Source organism: Larimichthys crocea, chromosome XIII, assembly GCF_000972845.2.
Source record: "Larimichthys crocea isolate SSNF chromosome XIII, L_crocea_2.0, whole genome shotgun sequence".
Classification (NCBI taxonomy): domain Eukaryota; kingdom Metazoa; phylum Chordata; class Actinopteri; family Sciaenidae; genus Larimichthys; species Larimichthys crocea.
Genome location: NC_040023.1, coordinates 20,822,644 through 20,849,466, shown reverse-complemented (window position 1 = coordinate 20,849,466; position 26,823 = coordinate 20,822,644). Strand labels below are relative to the sequence as shown.

Here is a 26,823-nt window from a genome sequence, read left to right as displayed (position 1 = left end):
GAAAAAAAAAAAAAAAAAAAGGTACAGGAGTACTTTGCAGAAAGAAACTTGAAAATCTAATGATGCAAGAGTAATTACTTTTGCTTTTAATATTGCTATGTGCTATTATGTGCTTTATTGCAGCAATAATTGTAAAAAATAAAGGCCTTTGCACATAGGAAGTGAAGCAGACACTACTAAGGACATCTTAATGTTTTTAAATGAAGGTGGTTTAGTAGGAATGTGGCTGGCAGAGCTGTCCTAAAGCAAGCTTTATCTGTACTGGTTCAAGAGGTGGTATTTTGTAGCTGTACCCTTCATGAAAACCCTGTTTTCCATGTCACCTTATGGTGCAGTTTGATGTCAGAGCAGTTATAAACAAGGGTGGGGAGCAGGTCACTTTTCCTAAAAGCTATTAACATTTGCTGAACTTTGACAAAGCAATGAAAACACAGCAGAGGGATGATGGAACAAAATGGAAAGAGGGCAGGACAGGAAGATATAAAATAAAAAATAAAAAAAATAAAAAAAAGACCTGTGCTGTTTGAACTTTTATGTGTTGGGCTATAGTTTAATTGTACACCTACACCCACACATACTAACGCATGCAGTACATGCATTCACACATAACTGAAGGCATTTCAAAAGACTGGGTATGTGTCATCAGGATGACGTACCCCAGGCCCTACACTGTCCTTGGTGACGGCTGCAGTGCTGTGGGGATTCTATGTTTGTTCAGTTTGCTGCCAGATCTCTCAAGCCAGTGTCTGTGAAAACAAATTCCTGAAGTGAATGTTTGTCACAAAACTATAGTCTTATGTATTCTTGTGCATTTTTAAGTGTGTGTGTCTTCCCAAGCAGGCGTTCTAACCTGAACTGAAAACAGAGTTTGAAGCATGGTGGATCTGTTGGTCATCTACATAATGCATTCAGGTAAATGTTTGTTTTTTAGGGATAAGAATGGAAGAAAACTGGTTTGGTTTATGTTGGTCATGTCAGTAAATCACTTTGAGTGATCTATTTAACGAAATCTAAATATAAAAAAGGACCTCTTAAAATATTTATTTTCTAAATTGTGTCTGATAAAGATTCAGTCAAACAGGAAGATCTAATCAAACCTTTCAAAAATATACATTTAAAAGCATATCTAGCTTCTAAGATACAGTTTAATGTTGATCTACACAACAACATTTTTTTTTTAGTTTTCATTTGTTCATCATTACTGACATGATATTGTTTCCAGGTTAACAATGGTAACACTAAAAGCTACAGAACTTTAAATGACACTAGCATATACTGTACCGGACCTCTATATGTCATTATACTGTTTACATATATAATTTCTTATGTCCCTGCTCCGCCTCTGGATAAAAGGATAGGAAGAGTAGGAGGAGAAAAGAGATGAGGGCTTTGAAGTGGTCGCTTTGAAGAAGCATGACAGAACCAATTGATTCAGGTGATTGGGAGCTTTAGTAAAGCTACTGTTGAAACAGTAAAAGGGTCTTAAATCATAAATGAGACGCACAAGCAGCACAACATGACCACACATTTTCATGTCATGCTTGTTTCTATTAGTTGATACATTTGGCTCGGATTCCATCAATAACACAGACACACAAACATAAAAACACTAACGCTGACTAAAGATCACTCGGGATGTTTTTTTCAGTTGTTACAAAAAGTAGTGTAAAAACATTTTATACATTTTTCTGACTTTGCACAACTTCATCATCAAGGTACACTATTTAATTTATGTGCACAAGTCCTTGTTTACAACTCTGTCAATGTCTGTGTCAGTAGGTCTGTATTGTACTGTATGTGGATTGTGTACATCAATACACACTTTGCTTGTTATCCTTCTATCCCTACCCTACACATGTGGGTTCAGTATTCCTACTTATCTTAATCTCTTTGGCATAATATACATTTTGATTGGCTGCCACCGGCTAGAATGTTTAACAGACTATAGATTAGATGATCCTATTAAACTGCATTAAAACCCTATTTTCCATAACACAAGTCAACACATGGCTAAGCATGTTACAGTAAACACATGAAAAAAAAAGTGGGGGCATGAAAGAGAAACGGAAACAGAACACATGGTTCATCTAAAAAAGAAATTGCTGGTACTTTAACTTTTAACAAATGTTCATATTGACTAGAACTAGTCAATTATAGTTGAACTGAATTTCTGATACACTGATTGTCTGGATATATATTGTCTAAATATAAGCACACACGCCCCCTGATGCATCGTAATGTATACAACATGCTTAGCTATGTGTTGCTTTGTGTCATGGAAAATAAGGATTTAATGCAGTATAATAGGATCATCTTTATGTGCATATAATCTGTAATCTATTAAACATCACCCCTCTGCAACCAACCAGAATGTGCACGACATTATGTACAGCAATAACAGCTTAGATCCCTCTCAGCATATTCACTCTGCAACTCAATGATTTAACAGATCTCATGGAATACCCTGTACTTCATTTAATGTAATTATGTTATTCCTAAAGTATTAATATATTCATCTGACTACCTTAAAAAAAACAATAAACACTTATTTGCTGATACTATTCTGCTACTGAAAAACTGTCATCAACATTTCAGGTTGCACTTTCCAGATAGACAGCGGAACAAAATCAGTTTAAAACAAAGCTTTAAAGTTTTGCAGTTGGTGATTCAAATAAATGGCAGAATTACAACCTGCCAGTACCAGGAGTTTAATGTGGAGAACGCAACAACATCTTTCAAGGTTTTATTTTAGAACAATATATATTGTAGACAATGAAGTCAAAATTTCTTTTAAATAAAAAAAATACATTGCTCTCTTTGAATCTGTTTGTGAACCTTGACTGCTCATGAATCCTTTCTCTTGTTGGTTCCCATGGACACCAGTAATTAGGGAGATGCATGCACAAACACATATCTATAATATTACCACACACTATGGGTATTTTTTATAATGGATTCATAGAATCAAACAAGATACATGCATAAAAACGCTATATCAAGACATCTATAGATTTTCTTTCATGATATTTGTTGTCTTTTGTATCTTTAATCATTGCTGCTTGTAACACAGATGCTTGATCAATAAGCATACTTGTGTGTTATGAAAACAGCTGCATGTGGATTTTTTTGTGTCAGATTTCTTTTTCAGAGTACATTTAGTGGGAAAGTATATCACAGCATTGCAAATCTAAATTCTGTTTCAAATTACTAATATTTCTACACAGAGATTACTTTTCTATTTAGAAAACATGACCTCACACATGCCACATTCCCTTCTAACAAGCAAACTGACATATAGACAAAAGGCGTGCTCATTTTATCTGCTGCCTAGAGCTATCACTAATTTGGCCAACATGTATATATGTATCAGACAACAAATTAAAACGCTGCTTTATAAAAAACATATTAATTTAAACCAAAGCCTTTTCAAGAAGTGATTCATTCCTTCATCACACACACATCCAGCACACACACAGCTCATCTACATATAACCAAGTAATGTAGAACCATGCAACACTTTTGTACAGTGCCATTGACTGGAAGGCCTGTCTGACCTTCAATCACATTAGTCCCTCCCCTGTCCTCCCCCTATCAGCCAATCCCCTCTAGCTGTCTGTCTCCACAGTGATCTCCCCACCCACCACTAGACAGTAAAACATGCTGGGGCAGATGTCAACGACAGCAACTTGAGAAATGAAATGATACATTTAGAGGGAAAGGGAGAAAAGTGAGGACCTGTGTATGATGAGGTTTGATTGAGAGGAGAAAATGTTTGTTGGAAGAAGAAATGTCTCTAATAGGTGTACTGATTTTATTAGCACAGAAGTAACTTATTTAATCATTTATTCTAAATACTCAGATTCAATTTATTTAAAAAAAAATCTAAGAGCATACAAAGTATATAATTATTGGTTTAGTTTATTTGCATCCTCCTCAATCCTTGTGTCAATGGTCACTTGGCCATTTTATTTGATACTGCCCAACTCTGTACAATACTTTCTGGCCTGTCTGATGTAGATTTTGTGCAACTAGTAAATTGTGCTATATTTTGAACAACTAACATTCATAGGTTTATTGAAATTATGGAGTCTCACTGGAACACAGTTTATACTGGTGCGTCTTTGATTCTGTGAATATTACCTGTCCCTGCATGGCTGATATGAAAGAATAATCACAGCTTGTCCAATATGAATAAGTCCTTTTTTTTTTCTTTTGCACTTTTTTCAGCACTCACTGATATTCTTGAACTTTGCTAATCTTTTATTCACAGACATGCAAGAAATCACATCAGCAGTCACATACACACAGACACAGGACCTCCTTCAATCCCCACCACACAGATTCTTACAAGTTTACACACTATAACTCATGCAAACACCACACACAGAGTTTAATTGCAGTAATTAAGCAGCTTAATTTAGAGCAACAACTGTTGATGTGCCGCGTGGGCGTCTTGGCAGGTAGCATCATCATCACGGATTAACCCAGCACACACACACTTGTGTATGCAAATGGTGTCTCTCAGGCATGTTTACACTAAATACATGCATGTGTGTATGCACATCGATGTGCACACGCTGCGTATCCATGTGTCTGTGTGCGCGCACACATGTGAATGTACATGCATATGCATGGCATTAATGAACAACCTACACAATCCTTTAAACAACAACATATCAGCTTTAACCTACTTTCACATAGTTTCTGAACTACAGTCACGACCCTATGTGCACGTTTGTGCATGAGACACATCAAAGCTTTTATGTGTGTGTGCGCAAACACATGCACATGCACTGCATGTGGTATATAAGAAAAACATGCCATAGCATATATGGGTCAGACATATTGTATGGATATATCAAAAGTAATTGGCAGAGGGCCTCACAGTACCATGTATGTGTAGTAAGTTGTATGTATGTGTGCGTTTGTGGGCATGTGTATATATGAATGTATAGGGAATAATTGGGAAGTTACATCCCCTCTTTCATCTATTTTGTGTGTGTGTGTGTGTGTGTTGTCAAAGAGGAAGCATCTTGTGAAGCTTCCAGAGCAGATGGACTTCTGCATATAAGAGAAAAGGGGATCTGCAGGGACCAAAAAGACCCCTTTAACTGCCCATATTGCTGCAAGCCACTAGTAGTCCTGTGAACTAATGGAAAGAAAAAGCCACACACTGACGATAAATTACTAATGCTCTGAAACTTATTTTTCTACCCTGAGTCTGACTAACTTCATGTAATATAGATTAAACGAGGATATTTCTAATGTGTTTGCAAACATCAGTTTTCTCTGAATAATTCCTTTTCAGGGGAAACAAATGTTTGATGGCAAAACCGTTCAAAAATCTTTTCCTTTCCTGCCATAGCTCAAGTCAAACACAAGAGTGTGTGTCCTATGTATGAAATGCATATGTGAAAATCAAAAAGCACGAAGGAGTTAAACAATTTGTACCCACTTTAAAATGTTTACAGCCATAACTACAGGAAGATACCTGTTATTATCAAATACAGCATTTTCTCTCTACTGAATGAAGGTAGAAGCAAAAGGAGTAAGCTGTGGAACAGTGGATTTGATACTTAGAAACTAAAATAACTTTCACAGAGTTCCGTTTACACCTGGCACTAGCATGTGTTTTGGGTGATTCAAACACAAGTGGACAGACACCTATGTACAGGTGTGAATGCAAGCAAGATTCATTGGATATGCATGGAGATTCGATTGCTCAGGCCACATTTGGAAGTAGTCACATTCCTTAAGCAGTGTGTAAAACAATGTGTTCTAGGCCACACTGAGGTACCACCTACACAACTGACATCCTCTGCAAAAAGCAGAAGTACTGTCTCATTTGCACACCAGCTGTGTCATATCAAAGTGCAAAACAAAGAAGAACATGCAAAATAGACTCTCCTGGACAGAGTACACACCCACACACACAAATGCTGTCTGATGTTGATGATAGGAAGATAGTTTTACTTTTTGCTGAAGTCACCACTAACTGCTGATAACTAATAGGACCTCTAGCTTGTATTTTTGTACAATAATCTGTGAGGCCTAGCCTTTATTACTCGTCTAAAAATTAAGAATTGGTTTTCCTGTGCAAAACAACATCCTAAAAAAACAGATTCAAGAAAAATAAGAAAGCAGAATAGATAATGACAAACATGGAGATAAGTGCACAGGGTTGTACAAGAACTCTTTACAGGGAAGGATTTTTTCAGTGAGTCTAATGATATTAGTGATTTTGTTAGCAATCAACAGGCCTTGTTATCTGTTCTCATTAAGAAATGCTCTCATTAGTGCCACTTAACAAGCAATGAATGCAAATACACAGGAGAGGGAAGTAAAATATGCAGTTGTCACAATAGATCAAATTCATCTGTTGATAAATTTTATGTTAATGTAATCCAAAGACAACTGTTCGTTGTGAGTTGAGAGAGAACATTTGAAAGGCTGTGACCTGCAAATGTTTGGCATTTTTATTTGATAAAGGACTGATAATCAAAAATGTCACCTGCCAATCTACTGATAAATCAAATCTTTTCAGCACTAATTGAAATGTTTTAAAAATCTTTCAGTATGTTACTGCAAATTATATAATTGTGTGAAGCAGGGGTTATCTATCAACCAGGGATTATCTACAGTGTCTGGAGATTTGACCCAATGTCTGTCGATCAAGGTAATGAACTTGTACTGTACGTCATTAAAAGCACATGAGTTGAAGCCAAGGGGAGGATGAATGGCTGATGGGATGTGTGGATTAGAGGCCAGAGACTGAGGCACACAGTGCAAGTGTGAGTGTGAGGGGGGAGAGTCAAAGGAAGCTATAGGGGGCAGATCTCATTTCTGTATGCTTCAGAGACCCCAAGAACTGTGAGGCACTAAGGGCCTTACACACACACACACACACACACACACAGACGACACACACACGTCTCAACATTGAGATTACAAATGGAAATGAGTCCCTATTAAAAAGTCATTGAGGTGGTAATGGTTAATATCAGCTGTCAAAGAAGTCAGGGCAGTGGACACTCACACACACACACACACACACAGTAGTACAGTTGTGTTATTAATCAGACATAATAAGGTTTAACTCTTTCTAATTCAAGGCTGACCCAATTTCTTTAAGTGCTGTGTGTGTGTGTGTGTGTGTGTGTGTGTGTGTGTCTGTGTGCACGCTGGCCTAGTGCAGGCACTAATTTGATAAATAATAATAAGTCCGGTCAGTATTTATGCTAATATATTCATGACCCACCAGCAGGCATCATGTTTGTGTTTGTTAATTCACTTAGCGTGTGTATGTGTGTGTGTGTGTGTGTGTGTGTGTGTGTGTGTGTCTCTCTATGGAATGAGTTACTGTAGTAAGGCCAGATGAACTTTAACACACCCTGCATGTCTTTTAATTAAGTTAGTGACTCTATAATATATTGTGTGAGTTTATAACTGTATTTAAACATTTGCAAATGCAATAATCTGTGTGTGTGTGTTAATTTAGTCGGTGGATCTGTAAACATTATCTTATTATGTAAATATTAGTATTTTTATGTAAACATATGGGATATTTTCTGTATTAAAGCTTCTAACTAATGACTGCGGTTTGTTTACTGTGTTAACAAGCTGAAGAACACATAGGCCAGATGCATGACTACTGATCCCAATCTGCCCATTCTCTCTCTCACTACTTTTCTCCTTTTCTTTAACTCTTTAATCCTTTCCCACTACACATAGCAACACCATACACAAGCACTATGACAGTGGGGATGCTGCATTTGTTAAACCCACATTTGAAGTGAGATCACTGGTCACTAGTTCAGATATGATTGCTGTCAGTTACAAGACACTTGAATTATGACCTGCACACTGCGTGAAGAGTTTTTATAGAATTAAACGGTGCAAGAAAATCCTTGTGCTTCTTGAATGTTGGATACCCCAGAAGAGGAGGTTAAACACCCTCTTAAAGTGTCACTCAGACAGATCATTTAACAGAATTTAGAGTAATTTGGCAAAAGAAATGTTTACAGCACTGTTGGATTCTCATTTCTTGTTTCTATCCACAATGTGTATTTTAGGAGTTAATTCACAAGATAACCAGAAGAAGATGATGTAATTAAAAGAGTGTCGGTCGAACATCAACAGTCAAAGACAATGCAGACAACGTGAAAGAAATATGATAATTCTCTTTGCTTTAAGTAATAATGTGACAAAGCTTACGTTTGATCTGTGTTGAGTCATCATAGATGTGTTATAAAACTATGGGTCCTCGATGGTCAGAGCAGAAAAAGCTGGTCAGTGAAAAAAGTGTCTCCATCTCTTGTCTCTAACTTTTTTTTCCTAATGAGTTTGTCAGTCTATTGGTGTGCATGATATATAAGAATGTGGGTTTCCATCCTAGTAGGTCCAAAATTAATTATTTAACTTTTGTAGCATTTATGGCAATTGTGCTATCTTTTTTTTTCATTGATGCTGCTTTCTGATAGCCTTGCACCTGGTATAATTACTCTCCTTCAACAGACAAGTTTTTTCGATTAGCACGCACACATACACTGCAGCTAGTTTTTCATGTCACTTACCCAATAATACTCATCTTCAAAATACCTTATTTCCAATTTAAAATGCTTACAGTATATTAAATTTATACAGAGGTCAGTCACAGCTTATGCAAGAAGGGAAGTCTACACAAGGAGAGCAGATAACTTCCTTTCACACATATCCTGCATGGCCGCTTCAGGGCGTGGGAGTGGGTACAGAGATGTGTTCTGAGATGTGTGCGACCACTACTGCAGAAACTAAAAGCTGAAGACCAAAGTAATGCGCACACAATTCTAGCAACTAGGCAATGGGATTTACAGCAAGGCAGAGTTCTGCTCCAAACGAACACGCACGCACAGGCACACACGCACGCAATGGGAGTCGAAGGAAATCAGGCATAGGGTTCTCTGTAAAGTGACAGATGTGGCGACAGGCCGTCCGGTCAGGCAGAAACACTCAAAGGCTTCTTCAGCTGAAGACCTGGAGTGACATTTACTGCGGCTCGAGAGCAAAGTGTCAGCACAGGCACACACACACACACACACACACACACACACACACGCACAGACAAGAAAACACAAATTGCTTCAACTAAAAACTGCCTTTTTTTTGATAAAGAAATGTTCCCTTAACAAAACTGTAATAGATCAACCGATAACTGTAAATAAATTGTTATGGTGCCAATACTTCATAACATGAAAAATATTGTCAGAGGATTCACTGAAGCTAAAAGCCACAAAGCAGAGGAGGAGGAAGGCAGAAAAAGGCAGTCAGAGAGACATGCTGAAGACATGTCCTGACATGTACCAAACATGAACCAACATGTATCCAACTGTGGAGACAAGTTTGCGCTACAAACTGTGTGCTACATGTCATACTGTACTACAACAGCCACTTTTCTTCCTTGTAGATTGAAATTATTAATTTTATTTTTATGAGTCTCTATTATGTATGATTAAAATTTTCAGAACTATATATACAGTAAACACTGATTATGTGTGTGCGTGCATGACTTTCTTTTCCACTCATATTCGTCTTATCCTTGTCACTAAATTTCAATGCAGAAAAAACGGTAAACTTCCATTAATTATCCATTAATTACCGTTGTCCTTTAGTCATCTACTGCAGTCATTTGGCATTCTCTTTTCAGGCTCTGTTTTTTCAATTTGAGTATTTCTATCTATAAAGTCTCCTATGTCAATCTTGTTCATGATGCCAACGTATTGTATTACAAAAAAATGATTTAAATTCCCAAAGTTGCACGACATCTACATGCCATGGTCAGTCAGCTAATATAACTGTGTATATAATTGATTCTAGCATACAGTACACAATATATTTTGTAAGATAGAAACAATCCTGTGTAGTATGTCACTGAGTGACCCATCAATAACCTTTTTTGGGTACTAACTCGTATCGTGTTTCACCATACACTTCTTCTTTCACCTCATATCAAAGGTGAGTGCAATTAATTATGTTTCTTTGTCTTCTCATGCATATTTTATAAGCAACATAGCCATGTTTTTGCAGGTTTTATCGTTGTTTAAAAAAGTTGCTCAGCTAAAACTTATGCTGTGGTACATTCATGTGATGTGGAAATCAACGACTTCTTAGACTTGATGCACCCCACTCAGACAATTTCCATTTGTTTATACTGGGGCTTAGTGTCAAGAAGCAAAAGCAGATCTCAATATGACATACTGATACAGCTTACAACATTACTTATGTGAGTTACAGTACTATGTGCTGTGGATCAGCAAACAACAAAAACAGACTACCAAAAATATTTTTTATTTTTCTTGTCTGTGTTGAATATTCAAATCCTGGACTTTTATTTTTTAACTGAGCTCTTCATCCCCAGCTTTGTCCTGAGTAAAATATGTTTTTCTTCTCCATCAATAGAAAAGTAAATCCAGGCTGTAGAGTAGCACATGTAGTAACCCTCCACCTGCTTGGTTTGGTTGACAATGCCAGCTCCCCACCCACTTACTTGATTTGCATATTGTGCATGAACATGCCATCTGATAACACTGGAGACAAAATATACACAATGAGTAGACTCAACAGACTCCATTATTAGAATGGCATATTTAATGCAGGGCAAATTGTAATGTAAGTTTTACACAGGACAAACTCTAAAACAAAAACTTTAAAACCAGTCAGTCTTGTTGTGGCTGCTGGATGGAAATGACCATTCATTTCAGTGACATAAGCAAGGGCCTATCATGGACCAGGCAGAAATTCCAGGCGGCTGCAATAAAAATAAAGTGCCAGCAACAAAACAGGATACAATTACTCAAACTGACTTCTTTTCCTCATTCTGCCAGCTTGTAGTGCAAAAAATATATAGATAAGCAATATCCCCCTTTTCGTGGATTTCAAATTGTAAAATTCATGTGGTCAAGACTTGATAAATAAAGCACATTCAATTGCTACATTTTTGGAGGAGGGAGATACAAGGCTTTGGCTACAAAATGATCTCTGATGAATTGTCAGTCTGTCACCATCTGCCAAATAATGCTTTGTCCACAAGGAAAAGTATTATTATTAATTTTTTTTTTTCACTGTAGTCATATACACTTTCAAAACAGATAATATCCAAACTATAATCATTATCCAACAGTTGTTATCTCTACAGAACTACACGCAGACACAAACACACACAATGGGCATTTTAACGTACATTGTGTGATCAGGAATTATTATTTTTAGAGTGCAATGGGACAAAAACAAAGCTTGTTTGTCAAGGGACAATGCCAAGTGTAACCTGAAGCACAGAGAGAATTACTAAAGGACATATTCAGTAGATTCCAGCATTTGCAAAACATTTTGTTTGAGCGTGTGTGTATGTGTGAGTATGTGCATGTGCATCAGTTGTCCCCTCGTAGCCCCTTCATGTCACCCAACACCAGGGGCTCGTGGCAGTGGCCACGGGTGGCCCACTATGTGAGAACTGGTTCCTGCAGGGAGTGTGAAGAGACCCCCTGATGGTATCAAAATATATACCGGGGGGGACCAACACACACACACAGACACACAGACACACACACACACACACACACACACACACAAATGAATGGATGCACAAACACCATACAGTGCCGTAAATTATACTCAGAGGACACAGGTGTCTTTTTCTTCATGCACACTATTGTTTTGCAAAATGATGACTAGGGATGTAACGATGCATCGTGACACGATTAAAAATCGGTACAAATGCGTGACGATTCGCACCGGTTGACAGAAAAAATTAACCACGATTCTCTGCGAATGCGAGAGAAGTAGGGTATGCTTTTTTTCTTCTTTTTTTAAAAATTAGAAATAGGTTACGTTATCTTAAAAAAAGTCACTGCTTGGTGATTCATTTGTTCAATGTCAGACGTGAAGTTACGTGACTTACGACTCACTACGTAGGTACGGCGCACAGAACGAGGGAAGACATGGCGACGGTAGGAAATAGCTTTGAGATAGAGGATGCACCGAGCAGTTTTAAATCACCTGTGTGGCAGCATTTTGGATTCCCCATATACACAAATACAACCAGAGAGAAACAGACAAAACCAAAACAGCATGTAAATATTGCAAGAGACTGCTAACATATAGCGGCAACACAAGCAATATGCAGCAGCATATTAGCTGCCACCACAGTGAGAAGCAAAGTAACGTTACGCCACCTCGTGAGCGAAAATTGCAGAGGGGGCAAACCACGCTGACGAGAGGCTTTGCATCTCCTCGCCTCCATAACAACGCAAGAGCGCAAGAAATTACCAGGGCAATTGGTTATTTTATTGGTAAAAATTTGAGACCATTTTTCGTCGTTGAAAATGAGGGCTTTCGGCTGTTGATGAACACGCTGTTATTTAAGTGAATAACTACTTCAGTTGCACTTTTTATTAGACACAAAAAACAGTGTTTAACAGTGTTTCTGTAAAGAAAGGTCAAGATTTTATATTCTTTTATTATTTAGGTTTTGAATTACAACACCAGTTTACTTGTGAGATTGTTTCTAAAGAAAGGAGATATTTTTCATGTATTTTGTTGTTTAAGATGACCATGTAAGTTGCACTTTTTATAAGAGAACACAAACGTTGAGAGTTTATGGAAAGAAAGCACCTAAGATTTTTTTTTCCTACAAATATAAAGACAATTTTATTTGGTAATAATTTGTCTGTAGCTCATTTTGATAAAAAAAAAAAAAAATCATGAGAAAAACGTATCGTGAACAAAAAATCGTGAACCGTATCGAGTCGTGAGTTGAGTGTATCATTACATCCCTAATGATGACAGTTTCTTTCCTGAATTATTCTCATTCCTGTTAGTTAGACTACAATGAAGAAGACTGAATGAACAGGACATGTAATGTATGTAATTAAAATTTGCAGCTCAGAATCTTTGGGATTCTTGCTTTACTTGATTCTGATTCTTGGTGTCACAATTAAATTCAGAATTGATTCTTGATTCAATAAATAGAAACAGGCTACTGTAGTCAGGTTCTCATTCATTTTACTGTGTACCAAACTACTCACTCTCATGTCTTTAGTTCACTGAATTGCAATACAGAACAGAGCTGGCACTAACTATTCTTGATGAAGGTCACAGTCTAACACATAGAAAAAAGGATAAGTGTGTAGGAGGACAGCACAGCCTTTTTTATATACAGAAAAAAAGGCAACAACAACCATTTGGAAACATGTATTCTTTCGGAATTAAGTAGTCCAGGTGCTACACTGTGTCCTTGCAGTGTTGTTCCACCTTTTTCCATCAACATAACATCATTAACACAGAGAAATCAAACCAGTACAGTCAGTCAAAGTTACATGCCCTGAGTTACATTATTATTATTATTTTTAGAATTTGCATGTCTGAATGTTGTGTATGGTTAATAATCTATGCAAACTAGTCACTGCAGCACAATTTGTGTGACCTGCATTGCAATGAATATTTCTATTAGGTAGGTAAATAGTCTTATTTTAGCACCTTTTATTTTAGTCAACATTTTAGCACTAGGTCCATCATGTGTCAAAGAGAGTAATCAACTTCAAAGTTCTTCTAAAATGCTGTCTTGATGGCTTCCAACTAATGAGTGAAAAAAAAGGTTTGTAGCAACAATAATACTTAATTAAAGCTGCAAGCAGCGATGGACGGGCCCTCGCAATAAACAAATCTGTTATGAAATACTAATCACTAATGCACTTCATATGAACTGCCTTAGTAACTTAACTTAACTTAACAATCACAGCAAGTTTCAGACAGCTTGCCTGCATTTACAATTATACATGTGAAAGACATAGATGTAATTGTTGGAAATACAAAGACGGTGTACTTATTTCACTGATAGAATGTTTTCCCTACAAAAACCCCTTACTGAATACCGACTGAGTACAACTAACTTAACTGAACTTAACAATCACAGCAAGTTTCAGACAGCTTGCCTGAATTTACACTTATACATGTGAAAGACACAGAGGATGTAATTGTTGAAGTTACACAGACATACTACAGCTTTCATGACGCTGTACTTATTTCACTGATATAATGTTTCCCCTGTTTGAGAACACAGAGCAGCATGGCTACACTCAATATGTGCAACAATGTGCAACTGAAAAAGGTACGAGTTTCGTACACGTGGATGAAACCGTGGCGAGGGGCACGGCCAAAAACGCACACCTAGGTGGCGCTGTGGAGGCATATGCGCACGTCCATGTGTGAGACCCACAAAATGCGAAATTTTACACCTGACATTCATATGAACTGCCTTAGTAGCGTATGATTCCTATTGTTGACATGTTAATAATTGCACGCCTTTAGTAATTGTGAACCTATAATTGTGAACACAGAGGATGTAATTTTTGAAGTTACACAGACATACTACAGCTTTCATGACGCTGTACTTATTCCACTGATATGTTTTCACTACAAAAAACCCTTACTGAATACTGACTGACTACAACTATAGGAATGTATGTGCAGTTATGATATTGAACACACAGTTACTATTACATGTCATATTCGTCACGCTGTACTTATTCCACTCATATAATGTTTTCCCTACAAAAACCCCTTACTGAGTACTGACTGACAATGCGGAATTTTACACCTGACATTCATATGAACTGCCTTAGTAGCTTATGATTCCTATTTTGTGGAAAAATCGACAGTGTCGACTTTGACGTGCGGTCACGGCCACGCCCTCTGATAAAAAGTTGTGATTTTGATAACTTTTCATTGTCGAGGCCATGAGAACACACATGGCAAGTTTCAAGCACATCGGATGAAATCCCTGGGAGGAGTTCGTTGAAATGCGAGCCCTGGAAATGACCAAAAAAGCCGAAAAGTCCAAATTTGACAAAAATTGGACGGCGTACGGTTCACTGTAGCCCGGGGCACCAAGAGACTTTTTTGTGCGTCTGGGCATGTTACATACTCCCACCAAGTTTAGTACACGTGGGCGAAAAAAAAAAATAAAAACAAAGAAAAAAAATAATAAACATTTGAAAAACAATAGGGCCTCGCACCGCGTGCTCGGGCCCTAATTAAAGAAAGGATTGCATTGACTATTATTATCATTCTATCCTTATTGCTCAACAACCCAACCAAATAAGCCCCATCTCATCTCAACATCAACACCACTGACCAAAGCCCAAATAGCTTAAATACATGACAAGCCAAGTCTACCCCACTTTGCTTTTAACACTACTCCCGTGGTGTTGTTTGACTTGTCCCACAGGCCAGTAATAAACTAAGTAATTAGGTAAAAGTAATAAATGAATGAATGCATAAATATTTGTTTATTTTAATGCCTAAGGCCTTAAAATAATAAGACTGGTAGCCGCATCAGTAAAACAACACTGAAACAGCTAAAATCATGGTTAATGAATTATTTCTACATATCTTAAAATAACTGCAGGGCTAACATCTTGCTGCTGGGTTTCTCTACTCATTCAGCTGAGTGGGAGATACATGAGTTGCTGATGGTATGTGCCTTGAGGAATTAACTGAGATTTAGTCTTTTCATAAGCACTGTTTTTATCTACCCATGTGAATGCAGATAAGTCAAATAGTGCCTGGACATCAGACAGCAAGATAACACAAAGTAAAAAAAAAAAGAAACTATTGTGGTTGATAAAGGTAGAGGAGTTACAGAGACATTAAGATTGTGTGAGAGAAATCATGTGAGAAAATGTTAGTAAAAAACTAAAAAGGAGACTGATAAGGCAAAAGGTGATTAAGTTAGAGATGTACACAGAAAGAAATAGAAAATAGAAAAATGAGAATGCGTGGGAGATGGAATTGATTGACAATGAGTGAACATCAAAGAAGGGCAATATGTAATGATGAGGAGAGAGAGAGCAGAGAGGAGAAAGAAAGGAGGATAGAATCATCATGGGGAGCTAAGTGGGAGTGAAGTGATAGAATGGATTCAGACAGGAAAACTGACAAACAGCAGCACAAAAGTGGGACAGTTGCATAATCTTTTAGATTGAGGACCAAATAATCTCCTCTTTCCCCTCTCTCTCTCTCTAAACCTCTTCAATAAGGTTACTACATTTGAAAACAAATAAAGCTTTTTTTTCTTTTTACTGGGACTTCATTCTCTTTCTGGCACTCTTCAGTCTCACTCCCCAGGCTTTCGTTAGTCTCCCTCTTCTGATTCCCCTTTTACAGGTAATGAGTTGTGCTGATGATGGCACTGATGTGAGGTTTAGGTTAATTATAGGGAGAATAGCCAATTAATTGTAATGTCTGTGTTAAAAGGGTGTATGCATGGTGATAACAGAATAAAGTGATAACTTTATTCATGTATCATCTTGCAAAACAAGGCTACATAATAACAATAAAAAAAGTTATGGCCAAAGTAATAATCATGCATTGTTTTGGTCAATACTGAAATCAGTCATTAATGTGTTACTGTTGCTGTCTCGTGCACCCTTTGCATATGTTTTGCTCTTACTTCACATTATTTGCCCGAAATCTCAAATACTTCCAAATAATGGATGATGATCCATTTTGAGGGAGCAGCACTTCGCTCTCTCTCCAGGCATTTGATTTTCACTTTTTCTCTCTGTGGTTTATTACTCTGCTACTCTGGACTGCAGTCATGACATACAGGAAATCTTTGCACAGGCTGATGCTCCAGGGTGCAGATCAGCATGTCTGCTTCCCAAAAGTGAAGCCAAAATATCTCAATCATCCTTGGTGAGTTTTCTATGACCTGAGCACACATTTGTGAGTGGTTGATGTTCAACTGTGGGACGCCAAAACTATGGTAAACAGCAGCACTGACGTTTTAGTATTTTTTAGCTTGTTTTGGTTTGTTGTAGTGCAAGTGTTGTTTTCAGATGAAGCATTATTGGCTTGCTAATAAACATGTGATGCCCAGATATTTCCAAAACAAACACTAAAAGGACAGCAAACATCGGGCTGTGATTAATCAAATAAATGTTTGTGACTGCTGGATGTTTAATTAGGGAATTGCTTGCTAACATATATTAATAATGTGTGTACTGCTTGTTCTGCTGTCCAGAGGCATCAATTTTAATGCATCTGTGTTACATATTCTTTGTTACATATTGCTAATGAAGGTTAGCTTTTCTATAAATATGTACATGTACAGTAGGATGCCAAAAGATTGAATTGTGGTCATTTTAGGTTGATAGACAGGCTTCTGTCCACCTGATAAAAGTGCCAATGAAACATCTGGATGGATGGACAAAGATCTGTATGGAGGTTATACAGGTACAATCGAGTGTGATATGTTTATTGTCACTACAAACACATGCAGTACGTCATTATGCTGTGCTACTATAAGCCACTGAATACCCTACTTTTATCATCTACCTTTTACTGATCTGAAGCAGTCTTTGCGGAAATCCACATGACACAAATATGCCACACGGCAGAAACTTTAATCCCTGCAGGTATCTAAAGGGCTTTTGTTCTGTTACACTGCCAAAAAGCTGAAAGGGTTCACACAAGGGACTGTGTAGATTAAACGCCCCAATTAATCTCCCCTTCTCCAGCCTCCCAAGCTCCAAGTCTAGACTTCAAAGTAGACATAAAACTAAGGACTTGAGCCACTTGTAACTTTTTTTTTGTTCACCCTTTACACTGGTGTGTGTATCATGACTCATTGGGGCTTCTGGAAACAGCCTTGAAGTCATGTTGTTATCTTCAACAGTAAAGTGACTTGGTGGTTGTGAATCAGTCAGGGTAGAGAGCAAAAGCTTTCTTGTATTCCTGGAGGATATAAAAAACAATATCTGAAAACAACAACAACAAAGAAATTAAAACTGAATCAAAAGAAATGTATATAAGGGGCTGGTGGCCTTAGTATTATGTCATGTTTGTATGTATCCTTTATTTGAGAGAGAGAGATAAGGGTTACCACATTTTGAATTGTGAAAAGTAATCCAAGTAGTGCAGAAGGACAGGATGGGGCAGGAAAAGGAGGAAAGGAAATACATATGAGTGAGTAAGGGCAGGAAAATAGGGCTAAACATTGGTATATAGAGAACCCAATGGTTGCTTTATTCTGCTTACCTTAATCAGCAGATAAAGACATACACAGTAATTCTCACCTGAGTCATACATCATCAGCCCCTCAGTCTTGAACTATCATAATATAACAATGTGCAAAAAAAAAAAAATCAAAAATCAAAAAGTGTATTTTTAGTTTGTTTATGTTTTGCTCTAATAGCAATTTAACTGGTTGCCACACAAAAGACAGAAATTAAAGGGGGACCCCCAAAATAATTGTCTCTTTGAGAGGGCAATCATTATAAATATTTACAAGGCTACAATAACGACAGAGAGGGTGTCATTTATTTTTTATCTTTTGGGACTTGCACGAACTAACAAGGAGGAAGTTGGTATGTAAACAACAAAGCAGTAGTGTGCTTAACAGCTTGGGAAAGGGAACACACCGATACACACACACACACACACACGCACACGCACACACACACACACACACACACACACACACACACACACAGAGCAGCGTTTTGGGAGGAAGAACTAAAAGCCAAATGTGAATCAGAGGACTTACAGCAGTTAAACATTTTAACAGGCACAACCTACTCTTGGTGTGTGTATGAGAGACTGTGTGTGTGTCTGTCAAGCCGTACAGACAATAACAAGGCCAGTGAGCCGGGCACATGGTCCGAGTGTGAACGTCAGTGTCCTACTGCCACCTATTGACTGAATGTGGAACTGCTAGCCCCTCCCCCACACAGGGTTGTACAGCAGTAAAATAGAGGGGTACACACAGCCTTCACGAGCAAGAAAAACAAAACACAGACGTGTAAGAGGGGCAAGAGTTGTCATGAAAGGAAAGAAGTGATAAGAGATGTTTAACAGAGAGAAAGTGAATTTAAGAATCTTAACTGTTTTACTATTAATACCCCAAACACAACTTTACACTCTGTAATATATCATCTGTTGTTCAGAGGTCCATTTTAGCTGGCCTTCAGCTTTTTAATGTCTTTTACCATATACTTCCATGGTATTACCTTTAACCATAACCATTGCTGCCTTTGCTAAACACTTCAGTGGACTCCAGTGTATTAAAAGCACTTACAAAAATGTCTATCCTACTGTGAGAAAAAGTATATATTCATACAACGGCTTGATTAAGGTACAAATGTTACACCACTACTAGCACCACTACATATTTCACATACAAGTATGATATAGAATTCATAGAGTAGTTATTCAGTGTAAAGCTGAGCTCTCCTATACTGTAGTAGAGTAAGTGTGTAGAGTTCTAGATCTAGTGTAGGACTATTATATACTAGTACAGAAACATTGGTGCATTGCAGCAGAACTATGGTCAAGAGTTTGAATGTTAGTTCTTATTGTAATAAACAGCAGTGAAACTACAGCTACAGGTATATTGTACATTTAGCAGCATGAGAGGATATAAAGTATTTAGTAGTACTGAGGTAAAGAGAGAATACAAGAGAAATGCAGTTATACTATAAAGTATGGTGTTCATCAAATATTCTGATACAGTAAAGAGGAATAGGGAGAGAGAGGAGAGGTGTGGAGACAAGTTCACAGAGGACAGAGCAGATGGTGTCTGCTGGACTTACACAATCTCACACACAATCTCTCACACACGCACACACGAACACACACTGGTGACATAATAGCAACATGCCAGGTGTGCAGTTGGTGGCCTGCAGTCTGGCATTGACTGTGAGTCGTGCGTGTGTGTGTGTGTGTGTGTTTGTGTGTATCCCGTGCTCTCTTTGTGTGAAAGGGGCCCCCTATTCACTAGTCTCTGCTGCCAGCTTGGCACTAAATCACAGGACAAGACGGTACACGCGCACAAACACACATAGATGCGTGCACACACACCACCCTCTGCTCTCTTTTTGTCCGGGCCTGTAGAGGGAATGAAAAGAGGTCAAACAAGCAGACAGAGGCAGAGAAGCAAATGAAGGACGACGGCGGTTAAGTTAAACGTTAAGGGGAAACAAGACAAAGAACAGATTTTTAATATGGTACAAGAACGAAGACAAGAAAAACAAACAGAACTGTCCTCTCTCTTGTTTAGTGTCTCAGTGTCTCTCATCCTAACAGTGAGCTGGCTCAAACTGAGAATCAACACACGCACAATCAGCATCATGGCCATGCATAATGAGTAGTGGTAGAGGTGAGACTGCAGCTGGGTTGTCCAAACCTTGCCTGAAGAGACTGCCTGAGGAAACACGATGTGTGTGTGTGTATACGTGTATGTGTGTGTGGGTACACGTTATATTCTTGTGCATTCTCGTGACTGAGTGTGTGTTTAAAGCTAGATTAGTAGCAGTTTCCAAACAGCCAAGAGGCTGCTCTGTATCAAAGTAGTGACAATAATGATTCAGCCAGTGAAATATTTACACAGAGACGGGGAGGCAGAGCGAGATAGATATCAGACACAAGAAGTAACAAGCAGACCGAGGGGTAGAGAGCAGCACCAACTAAAAGATTCTCTATTCTATCTCCATTGTGGCTACGTTGAATGAGAGACATGACCTGTATACAGCTGGTTTTCAATTACTCTCCTGCAACTCGCCATGGCAGCAGCACTGCTGACCTGCTGTAGTAAGGCCCTATAAACAAATACAGGCAGTTAGACTACCTATTGATAAATATTACATGGCTGCAACAAGCCAACTCACAGAGCACAAATCATTGAGCCAATTTTAAGCTTATTGGCCCTTCCATGTCTAACTCTAGCCTGATCATGGAACAAATGAAATTACAATACACCTTTTCCAAAGCAAATGTGTTTATATCTACTAAAACATTCAATTACAAAAGGCACAGATTAAACTAATAACTTCAACAATGGTTCAGTTTCATGTTGGTGTGTCAAGCTATGCCACTGAGCCAGCATGGACAATAGAGGACCGTGGGAAGTGACTGAATGCAGCTATGAATAGTTCCATTACTTAAACCTGATTTTCACTGGAAATATTTCCTTCTTTTACATATAAACAGACATTTGCAAAAGACTTAAAAATGGTATAGACTAAAATTAGATTTCCAGTTTATTCTAGTTATTTTCAAATCAAATTCTCTGGAAAAGTAAAAAAAAAAAAAAAAAAAAGTACCAACGAATAAATCTTAAATACCAACAAAAAGAGCAATCCACATCTGTATGCTGAACTACAGATTGTTCACATCAAAGTCAGAGACTTAAATCTCCCAATCCTGTGAGAATAGTATACATAAACCATAACTGCCAAAGTACTACAAAACTTTTCTGATTATGTTGGATACTTTTTCCACAGTATCATGCTGCCAGCACAAGCCTGTCTTCTGCACAGTCCATTAAATTTGATGTTTACCTAAATTTATGACTTGCATTGGAAGCTGACTGCAAACTCATTTGATGTTTGGGTTGAACGAGTGAAAAGGAAATCCTTCATCATTTTAGTGTTGAGCTGTACTAAGAATTGAATCTTTGGTATTGTTTCCACCATGCTCAACAAATAAAACTGCAAAACAATACTTTTATAAATGAAGTCAAGCAATTTAAGACTTGTTATCACGTTTTGACGCTCGGGTAGTGGTGACATTTGTTGTGACTAAAGTCTGTTTTATTAGTCTTTATTATCTACACAACAGTCAGATTATGAAAAACTGCTGCTGGAGCCTGAGCCATTTCTCAGTGCAGAAGAGCACACATGGAGAAACTTCTGTCTGTGTGAAAAATATCAGCAACTTATCGGCCTGGATGAGATTCAAAAAATCCATTTTTAGCTCCTCCACGAAAGCTTTCCCAGTGGATAATAAATTTGACTGCTTACACACACAGGCAATTTGTGTTAGTGCTTGCATGCTCAGCAGTTTTCCACATGGTCTGTCCAATAGACGGCACTTTGATGGTGGTGACTCAACTATGATCAATGTGCTCCTATCAATATTTCAGTCTCTCTGCTCGTATGCAATTGTGTCTCTGTTTCCACTCTTGCTCATCTCTCAATCAATGAGGGAAAATGGAGGCAAGCATTCTTTTAATTTTCTTCCTTTACCTCCTTGCCTTTTACTTGAATGAATGCCACATAGTCCACGTGGGTTGGCACATATGCGTACAGATATGTACCTATATGTGTTCCCTTATCTGCAGAAAAAATGCCTGATAATGTCAGCTGGTACTGAAGATGCACACCCTCACATCTGATTTGATGCTGTAAATCTGTGAAATGACACGGTTCTTTTAGCTTCATGCTCTCAGCAACCCATAGCCTTTCCTCTGCTGCTGTGATGACCAACTGTCCTCACAGGGTTCATTTACCGTTCTTGCGATCTAAAGGTGTAACTCAAATGTAGCCACTAATTTTAACTTGAACCCCCAACCTAAAGGAACCACTCACTGATAGAGGCTTATTCCTGGCAAACTTTGGGAGCCTCATCTGTCCATGTGTCACGTAGCTGCAGCAGCAGAGTTAAACAGGAGCTGACACCTGTCCCAAATGCTGGAGCTAGCCAACAAGTTAGCCCACATATATGTCTGTCTATCTGTGGTATATCTGTCATATGTCATCCAGTTGGAGCCAGGAAACTAAGCAGTGTCATTTCTGCTAATATCCGTGTTTGACACTGATGCCATCAGTCATGTGGAAATGAGAGAAAGAGCAGATGATGTGTGAATACTAGTGGGTATATTTGCCTCCAATTAATGTTTTCATGAAAAATTACTTTAAATTAAACTAAACTAACTAACTAAAAATGTGATTATATTGTCCATTTAATGAGCAAAAAAGTAGACCATGTTTCATGTTGATATATGGACATTCTCCATGTTTTTTCTTCAAATCTAGTGCATGATTTCTTTTCATGATGGAGAAAAGCCCCAGCTGTCAGGTCTAGAGAAAAAGCAATACTGATGATACAAGGTTTTGGGTGTGTGTTGTCATTATGCCAACACTCGCTCGAGCCCAAAATTCAAGCTGTGTCGTGATTGCTAAGATGCATGTCGCACACTAATGTAGTGTGTCATGTGGGAGTGATAGCAGTGTGTCTGTGTCTATGAAACTTCACGTCCTGTTTTAGACAGGGCAATTTCAAGAAGACACTACTGACAGTTTGAAATGACAAGGCGACAGCCACACTGGGTGCAGACCACACGGAAAGAGAGTTCTCTTGTGTACGCAGCCCTGGCACCTCACTGACTGACTGGCCCCATGTTTCCTGTCACATTTCTAAAAGGGACAACTGTGTTTACAGGACACAGTGTCTGCAGATTTCAGAGGCTAAAGCCTTTTTAAAGAATGCTTTGAATACAGACTTGAGTTCCAAATAAAAGCGCATGTAGTAATACAATACATCAATACAGAAAGCGCCATAATTATGTTTTATATAACAGAGATGTGATAGTGAAATATGAATAGTTAAGCCTGGTACAATCTCCTGCGATGTTCTGGCTGCTCAATAATGACATCACATGAGGCATGTACAGATTGATTCGTTTTTTGTTTTTTTTTGTTATTTAGCAAGTCCCCAGACAGACACCTGACCCTCTCCTGTGATTAGCAATTTGCCCCAAATTGTGTAAGACTCTGTGTTGGCATACAGACTTTTGCAGAGGGACTGCACTGATGGGAGACAGGCCTCATATTGCGTCAACCCTATCAGTTCAGCTAATGCACTTGACTAGGGGGACTAATTAGGGTGTTTTAAAAACACAATGTCGAAAAAGGAGACCTTTGCTGAAACACTAAAAACCAAATTGCAATCAGACACAAAGCCCATATTGGTTCAGAACAACACAGTTCAACAAAATTCTCATTCAAGGATAATACTCCAGGCATAAGAATCCATCTTGCTCATACACTTTGCTTATGGAGATATTAAGAAGTTTTGCATAATTAGGAGATTACAGTAGCTGATTCACCTCATGGACAATATTGCCATCTCCACAACTCCTCGTCCAAATGAATATGTATTACATATTTCTCTACTTCTGGATGTTTCGCGCACACCTAAAGATACACACTTCTTTGCTAACACACACATCAACCCACACTCAATCACTGTTTCCCAGCATGTCTGTCACACACAAAACTCTCCACCCATACACGCACACCCACAACCTTGTCATTTTTTATGACATCCCCGGCCTCCATTACCTGCATACATTAACAAACCTCTCTGATGTTAAAAATTATACATTCATACATTTGAATAATTCAGATTATTTTAAAAGCTGTGCACTCACTCAGTCTCTTTTTTTCCAGATGGAAAGAGAGCTATTTACCTCAAATCGCATTTGAATAAATCCCATAAATCCTTTCAAAGTTCCCTGGGATAAACCAATCAAATACCCACAACGCTGGCTGACTGGCCCAATCAAAATTAGCATTCATACTTGCAGCCTTTTTTTATTCAAAAGACATCAAATAGCAAATCGAATTGCAGCCTATTTGTGAGGCTCAATTTGTTTGAGATAAGAAAAAGGTGGCTAATATAGTGAGAGTGAGAAAGAAAAGGGGGCATTGCTGCAGCGCCATAATGTGATTCTAAATCTAACAAAAATATTTGATGGAGTAAACAGCTCGCCTTTGGTTCATAATGTGGTAGATGATTCTATTTGTTCAACAAAAGAGAAATATATTATATGTGACAGACAAAATATACATGATGGCCAAAGGGTGTGGACGCTCAATTATTCCTGAGATGAACCTGCTTATCACACTCACCAGTGGGTCAGTGTATGTATGTCTGTGTGTGCGTATGAGAAACAATTACAACATGGTCAACAAGAATAAAAAAAAATAAGCTGGGCACTGAAATGCATGTGCGTTTATGTGTAACGGTAGAATTAGGCAGCTTAAACTTGACTTTGACTGTATCCACCACAGAGAACAGTGGATAGATAGTGAAACCTCATCTCTCATTACCCATCTCTATATCTCTGTCTTATTCCAACAGTCTGTAAATCATGACAGGCGGTGGCCTCGAGCTTCCTCTTTCTATGTTTTGAAAACAACAACTAACCGTCTCTGACACTTGTGTTTCCTGCGTTTTAACGGACTACACGCACGCACACACGCACATTTTATCTGACCTCCAAACTGAATTCCTACTTTGTGTCTTACAACTATGTTAAGCCTATGCAAGTTCGCATGAACGTGCGCTTTAAACAATGTCTGTAGTTGTCATCAAGACTACAACTGACCCGTCTACTTGTAATTTCCCTCAAACAAGTGTAAAGGGCAGGTGTATCTTCACCCTGCACTGTCACCAGTATCTCGTATGTGCACAAACACACAAACACCAAGGTTCAAGCAGCTGGTGAGTTTGCCCTTGACTGCCCACCCCCGGGCACTGCAGTGGCATGGATGCAGCTGTTTTAAAGAGCTCTGGATGGGATTTAGAAAGCCATGTCCTTGTCAAGGGTATATTCTTGTTTTTCATTACCTAGTTAAAATCTGACGCTGTGCTCAGGCCGACAATAGCACTGCATTAAAAATTCCTGGCTTCTTGTTCATGTCAATGAGACAACTGTGTTGGCAGTGCAGATGGCGGATGGCTTATTCGTCTTATTGTTATTATTATTAGCATAGCACAGTCAAACACCATACAGTAATGCTTTATGCTATCTGATCAAATATGTGCCAGCATCCATAGAATAGAAAAGACCTCCTGCCTACATAAAAGGGCATTTTATATGTTGACTGTATCCAATGTTGTGTTGGTCATACTACAAAATGATTTGTTGCTTTTGTTTTGAATAATACAGAAGATAAGGATTTTTATATATATATTTTTAAAAAATTATACTGAACTGCAACTACAGTATTGTTTATAGTATATTATTTTCTCATATATTTCAGCTCTATTTGCTACTGTAGAATCGTCTGCCATTAAAAAGGCTTCTGTTCTACAGCGGACTTGGAGGTTCCTAAATCATTGAGTCCTACCACAGCCCAACAAGTGTTGGCTATGCACAGTGAGGTGCAACCAGCTTTTAAATCAAATGGCATACATTTAAAAAATTAAGATGTGTTGCTAGAATCTGTCTAGTCACTATTCTATAACCAAAAGCTTAGCAGCACCAGGGAGAATCAGATCTTCTGGAGCAATTATCTCATCTCAGGCTTTTCTACTAAAATTAACATTTTAGTGATTCTATAAATAAGCACATTAGAGTTACACAAATAAGAATTCATCTTACTCATCTGCCAAAATGAGTCAAGCTAAAATTAGGTGTTTTAATAAATGTTCATGTCTTCCTGACAGATGTCAGGAATGAGATCATTGTTTGTGTACTGGCACTGAATAAACAAGCACTAGATTTGATCGGGGTTTTAAGCACAGCTCTTCCAAAATGTTCATGGTCAAACTTTTAGGTTGAACTACGTTTAAATTATGTGCATGAGTGATGAAATGTTAATAGGATGAGACAATTGACCTTAGCGTGTTGTGCAGTACTCCGGGCATGAAGACCCCAAACGCAGCATCTAACATGAATTAGGCTAGGAGGTTTCTAATCAGTGGAGAGGACAGGAGGGATCATGTGAGTGAGTTGCAAAATAGAATAGAAAATTGTTTTGATGCTTGGATTTCATTAAATATACTTATTTGTGTATAAGTTTCAGTGTCTACTTAAACAAAGCAACACATAGATTTTAGTTTCAACACTAGACAAACAACCTTTAAATATTCAACAGATAATATGATGTTTGCAGTAAATGCAATGGAAGTGAGATTTGTGTTATCAGTGCGTACGCCTTGCCCGTGACTGACCCGCCCGAGGCTCTAATACAGACATGGCCTGCTGTTGGGAATTCTGGG

General features: G+C 38.2%; 1 protein-coding gene across 2 annotated transcripts in view; it reads right to left on the bottom strand.

Moving 5' to 3' along the window:
* Window positions 1–26,823, bottom strand: part of cdkal1 (CDK5 regulatory subunit associated protein 1-like 1) — a 211,727-nt gene that overhangs the window by 94,569 nt on the left and 90,335 nt on the right. The gene's annotated exons all lie outside the window — the stretch shown is intronic.